General features: G+C 35.5%; 1 long non-coding RNA gene across 1 annotated transcript; it reads left to right on the top strand.

The window, feature by feature from the left end:
* Positions 1-3705: 3705 nt before the first annotated feature.
* LOC130242133 (uncharacterized) lies at positions 3706-5652 on the top strand. Its single transcript, XR_008838939.1, has 2 exons — positions 3706-3837; positions 5253-5652. It is a non-coding gene; the product is annotated as an uncharacterized LOC130242133 (long non-coding RNA).
* Positions 5653-6175: the final 523 nt, after the last annotated feature.

Here is a 6175-nt window from a genome sequence, read left to right as displayed (position 1 = left end):
CCACAGGCGTCAAAGCCAGTTCCTGGAGGGCCGCAGCCCTGCAAAGTTTAGTTCCAACCCTGAATTAACACACTTACCTGTAGGTTGGAACTAAACTGTGCAGAGATCTGGCCCTCCAGAAACTGGCTTTGACACTTGTAGGCTAACCCAAACGTTAGCCACGTTTCCACTATCGCACCTAAAGCGAACGAGCCAGAGCCAGTTGCGTTTCCACTGTCACTTCCGGAGCCTGATCGGGCCAAAGCGGGGCTTCCTCAGGGCCAGCGGCCGGCCTTTTTCGGAGTGGTAAGAGAGGTGGAGTTTGCCCGAGTCTGGTAAAGATGGCGTGCCATTTCACTAGTTTTCCGATCGCACAGGAATATATGCGGCAAAAAAAATTAATAAATAAGGGAAAAAAAAAACATAGAGCTGGTCAGTTTAAGATATTTGAATATGATGATATTAATCAATTGTGCAAACAGAGCATTTTTTGGGAGAGAGAAACCATCAGAAACTCCCATCTTTTCTGTCATCCAGTCCTGCACAGTGCTGCTTTACAAACGGATTGGGAAAAACTGCAAGTAAAAATGTGTTATGTCCTCACCAAATGTTTACGCTTCTATATGACGAGGTAAAATTTTTAAAATTTATTTTAAATGTAGAGATTTATTAGTGGATAGCTGCTGAGCGCAACGGAATATAGCCTATATTTCATTACGTGCTCTTATGTCCTGAAACACTTAACGGTCTCCTTTACTTAAGATAACAGAATAATATGCAACATCCTTAAATTATTCTCTTGCCGATCCATCCCCTCTCTCTGCTCCCAATGCTTTCCTGTCTGAATTCTCTACTGTCTTTCCGGAACATTTGGGCAGAATGTTTGACAGCGTCTATCAAAACAAGCATGTTATAAAATCCATTTTATACCAAGTTATTACCGGAAGATTTCTGTGGTTTTATATTATGGATGGTGCGCTGGGTCATCCCTCCGTTAGTGGCGAGACCACTCGAGACACAATGCCAACAGTCGGTCGGCGAGTAGCCTAAACAAATATAATGAATGAGAATACATAGGCCTGTCCGTATAGACATAATGTAATGCTGTACAGTAACGTGCCACTTGTTTGTTTAGGTTGTCTTCATTTTAATAGTTCCGTGATGATGCGATGTTGTGATTTGTCTGCCTGATTCCTGGCAGGATTTTCTGCCTGGGCGGGTTGTGACGTTTGATTCGTGGGGGACATTCTGGTGGCAGGGTTTGCGTGATGCGATGCGAGCTACTAGCCTGACAGTGGAAACGAGACATGATTTCGGCCTCAATGCTCATACTTCTGGGCTATTAGCACAGCCCGATAAAAGCCCTGGCTCACACTGGCCCAACAGTGGAAATGTGGCAATTGGGTTAAATTTGGTCCTATTAATTTAATTTAAAAAGATTAACCCATCAGTTGTGTTAGTCCCTATTATAGCCAGAATTGTGCTGTAATAACTCGTCATTTTTAGTGCATGGCTAATTTTCATGATAATTTGATTGTGAAGTATATTTGAGACTACAGATTGCATGTGAGACTATAGTTTATAATATTAAAACCTAAACACATACTGTAAATCTTTCAGTACACACTTCTGGTATGTAGGTAACATCTACAGTATAAGAAATTATTTAAAAGCAAAAACCTTGACCAATCAGTCCTTTAATGGTTGCCTCTTGTGACATCACTTTGGTCTGTTGTGGGTCCAAAATTTTGGCTGCTTGTTCAGACTAATTATTTGAATTGAGCTGAAATCAACACAATTCTTGAATTTGTTTTTAGGGACAACTTATTTGTTTTATGTTCATTCCACTTAAATTTGTAAAAACTAAATTAACTTAATCATTTTTTGTTGGGACGTGAAAGAATTCGGTGGAACCCAGCATTCTTTACATTGTTGATATTTGAATCAAACCACATGAGAATTTGTTTGAGAGCGGATTAAAACCCATTTTTCAGCTTTCTGTACACTTTTCTGTTTCAAATAGCAGCGTTCATACTTGAACCACATAACACCAGAGTGAAATCACACAAGTGTAAACAAAAGGCCAGTGAAAAATATACTTCAAAGAAAATTTTTTCTTTGACTTTTAAACAAACAGAAAATACACTTACTTCTGATAAAATCTAGAAATTATTACATTTAAAAATGATGAAATTATTCAATCTGAGAGGTTCAAATAAGTAAAATATTTTTTAAAAAATCACATTTAAAGTTTTCTCAAATTAAGTTCTTAACCAAGCATTTTACTAATCCAGATTTAGATTTAATATTCAGTATTACTTTACAAAACATCTTCACAGAACATGATCTTCACCTATTCCAATGGTTTTTGGCGTAATAAAATGATATTTTTGGCTATTGGGAAAAAATATGCCATGCAATGCAAGACTGGCTTGGTCCAGCGCAACATAATAAGTCCTTTTATTTCTGACGTAAATGTATCTTAAAAACTTATATTTTAAATTTCTAATATTTAAAACAATGTTTTAGAATTATCAAATTCAGATGTTTCTACAGAACAAGATATATGCAAATTCACTAATCTTTTGTTTTATGTAATTTTTCCCCCATTGACTTCTATTAAAACAACATTTTTTGATTGCAAGGCCAAACAACAAATAATCATGCATTCTTGATTGTTGGTGGTTTTCCCTGTTGGGAAGAAGTGAAATTTGTCATTTATAATGTTGATCATCAGTTGGCACCATTAACCCTTTAGACAGCACTGTGCAAAAATGTTTCTGGCTTTTATATGGAGTTCTATAGTGTGCATGTATAAATACTGAGAGGTATACTCCATGAAGCACTTTACTCCATGAAACTAAGCTTTTTTAGAACTGCAACTGATGATCAACAGTAAAAATTACACAGTGTACCTCTTCGAAACCACCAACAATAAAGAATGCATGGTTTTATGCTGTCATGGCTTAGCAATCAGAAAAATGTCATTACAATGGAAGTCAATGGGGCAAAAACATTAAGTGTATTGTTGGGATTTTGAAAACACTTCCAAAATATCCATCAACATAGGATTTGGTGCTAAAAATCATTACATCTGCTGAAACACTGCTGAAGTTGTGGCCAAATTAAGCCTCAAAATCACCCCAGAGTAGATGAAAACATCTACCATAAGGGTTAACATTTCTCCTTGATTTCAAATTAAACATCAATTCTGAAATCTCCTGACGCTGCCCGGAAACACAAGGTTATTTTTATATTACCATTGAACCGCTCCATTCCATCCATAACAGAAATTCAGACAGGAAAGTCAAGACATTCACGTTACCCACAGAGACAGGTTTGGCAGCACGTGCGTATTGTTCTTTATGACTCAATATAGAGTAGCGCGGGACGTCAGAGGAGGTGTCTAATCAGAATTCAGCTTCAGATTCGGCTGGGTTCACAAAGGCCAAGCTTGTTTCGACAAAGACCGCAGGCGCATGCAGCTCACAGCTGTGCACACTTGTAACACGCTTTTCAGCCTATAATGAATCCTCATTGAAGCATGAAGTGCTGGGCTGCTGATCAGTTGAGTCACATTTAAGTATCCAGTGATGCCCAAATAAATAAATAAATAAAACTAATGCAATTTATTTGAGTATATTTTTGTATGTGGTTATTGTGTAGAATAAATGTTATAAAAGTGAGTTGACACAGACAATTTATTAGAGCAGCTGTCGACGTGTGCAGGTCTGTTCATCAAACGCGATTTTAATAATTCTGCGTGACCCCATTTTCACTGCCCGCCACTTTCCAGACACACGCAGCATCTACAAGGGGCGACATTTACTGCTCGCAGCAGCGGATCTGATTAACACGGTAAGTTGCAAATGTAGCCGAATGATAATTGTAAAGTCATGCTAAACTGCCGACTTCACTAGGCAGGTGAGGTTTTAGCTTGTAAATTGTACTGTAACGTCAGGTAACAAACTGCTCTCACATGGAAAGCTAAGTTGGCTAACGCTAACCAACGCTAGTTCATGCTAACGATTAAAAGTGATAGTCCTGAGAAAAAAATGTTAAAGTAGTTTTAAAACACTTAGTAGGTATAACTAACGTTACAGAACGGATTAACTAGGTCTCTGGTGGGCGGTCGGGGGGTGGGTGCAGTTTGCTAGCGCTAACTTGGCTAGCTAACCTAAGTTATTATCAGCACATTAAGGATGCATATTAAATGCAGAAACGTATGGAACAGTAGTTTGTGTTTAGCGTAACATTAAGTAGCTTAAGGTTTGTGTTTAAGAGATTTAGTCCATAAGTTTTTTGTTAATACTGCAATGTGAATAAATTACAGATTTATAATTTATTTGAACTTAAATTACATTTATGTTTACAGAACCATTTAAGATGTACGCACCTCATTCTAAAATGCATTTTCTTGGTCTTTAGATACCAAAGTGATTTTGATTATTTTGTTAAGAAAAACATTACATACGATTACAGCTATAATTATTTGCAGGTAAGTAAAACACGGGTAAAATTGCAAACAATAGTGGGCTCCATAGAATTGCATTTGATATCTGAAGATTTTTTGTATATGTGCAATGAACAAACAGTAAAAAATATCCTAATGCAGTTTCTTATTATCTATCAGTCTTTCACTAAAGCTAACTGAAAACACTGATTCACTGAACTATCATTTGCCAGTAACATTAAATTTGGAGAAAAAGTAAATTAAAAGTAGCTTCAGCAAAAATGTAATGTTAACCTTAAGGTAATATGTAAAATGGCAATGTATTCATTTAATTTTGTATTATGACTTATGCAAAGTTTGGTGCAAAATGAAGATGACCGTTAAATCATAGATTTTATATTCGCCATTTTCAAACTGTTTAATATGTAAGTTACATACATATTTTTATGCTTTATAAGTTGCAAAAATAAACTGAAAATGTAATACCTAAATTTAAATAATTCCTTGATTGACAGGCAACCAAAATGCCATACACTGTTACACTGAATAAAATCAGTTTTCTTTAGAATTTGATTCTTAAAAACACCTGGAATAATGTAAGTACACAATAACCTATATAGCCTTTTTTTAATACAGAAGTTTAACTAAGGTAAATTTTAACTGATAAACTAAGGTGTTTCATCCATGGATCATTCTCACTGCACTTTTGTAACTTGACTTGTAGTTTATGTAAGATATTTTCTATTTAGCATTTAGCTATTTAATATTATTTAGTATCAAACACCTGAATTCCTGTTTCTCTTTTTCTCTCCACCAATAGAGTTGTGTGGAATCAGAGGTGCATGCGGCTGCCCGCGGGAAAAATTTGACATCAGCCCAACACAGTTTGGATAATCATAGGACTGTCAGAGGTTTACCAAACCTGTCATGTGCATGATGGCTCCTGTTTGGACTTAACGATGTCCTCGACTTCCATCAAAACTGTATACATTATTTGAGATATATCAGAGACTCTTTGTGGGACTGGACCTTATGCATCCTAAATCTTCATCAAAGTATGCAGATCTCCTTACTGAGTTGTCTTAGATGATTTCTCAATAGGATCTGGCATTATTAATGTTTTTATTTATGTATTGTGTATGTGCAGCCACATTAATGGCCTGTTTTGTAGTCACTTTTAGGGACATTGGTTGACATTGAATAAATGCTATGGTCTTTAATCCATCTTCCCATTCTTATTTAATTGTTATTGACCTTAAAGTCTGTTTATCTGTTTTTACTTAATCACTGTATAGTGTGCTTAGAATATAAAAATGAAGATTTATTTTCTGAGGTTACAGCCAGAAGTCAATTGAATTCATTTTAAATGACATATGCATGGTTAATTTTATTTAGATAATTAAGTTCTTAATACCTAATTAAAATAAGTTCAGGCAACATATAGCAATGTATAAATAAGTTAGGTTTAACAAAAAAAGTAAGTTTATCTGATTTGAGTAATTTTAGAAATATTAGTTGGCTCAACTTAATTTTGTTACATTTGTTTTAAGCAAAGTTTTAGTGTTTAATATACTTAAAAAAGGCTGGAAGTTGATTCAATCTAAAACGTCCGATGCAGCCACTTGCCTCACTTTTTATAAGTTAGATCTAGGTCATACTTTTTACAGTGTAGTAACGTCGGTAATAATGATAATGACACATTAATATGAAAACAAAGGTCGCTGTTTTCACTTTGTGTTGACA

Source organism: Danio aesculapii, chromosome 15 (assembly GCF_903798145.1).
Source record: "Danio aesculapii chromosome 15, fDanAes4.1, whole genome shotgun sequence".
Taxonomy (NCBI): Eukaryota; Metazoa; Chordata; class Actinopteri; order Cypriniformes; family Danionidae; genus Danio; species Danio aesculapii.
The sequence above is the reverse complement of the archived record's forward strand: the minus strand, read 5'-3'. Positions and strand labels throughout refer to the sequence as shown.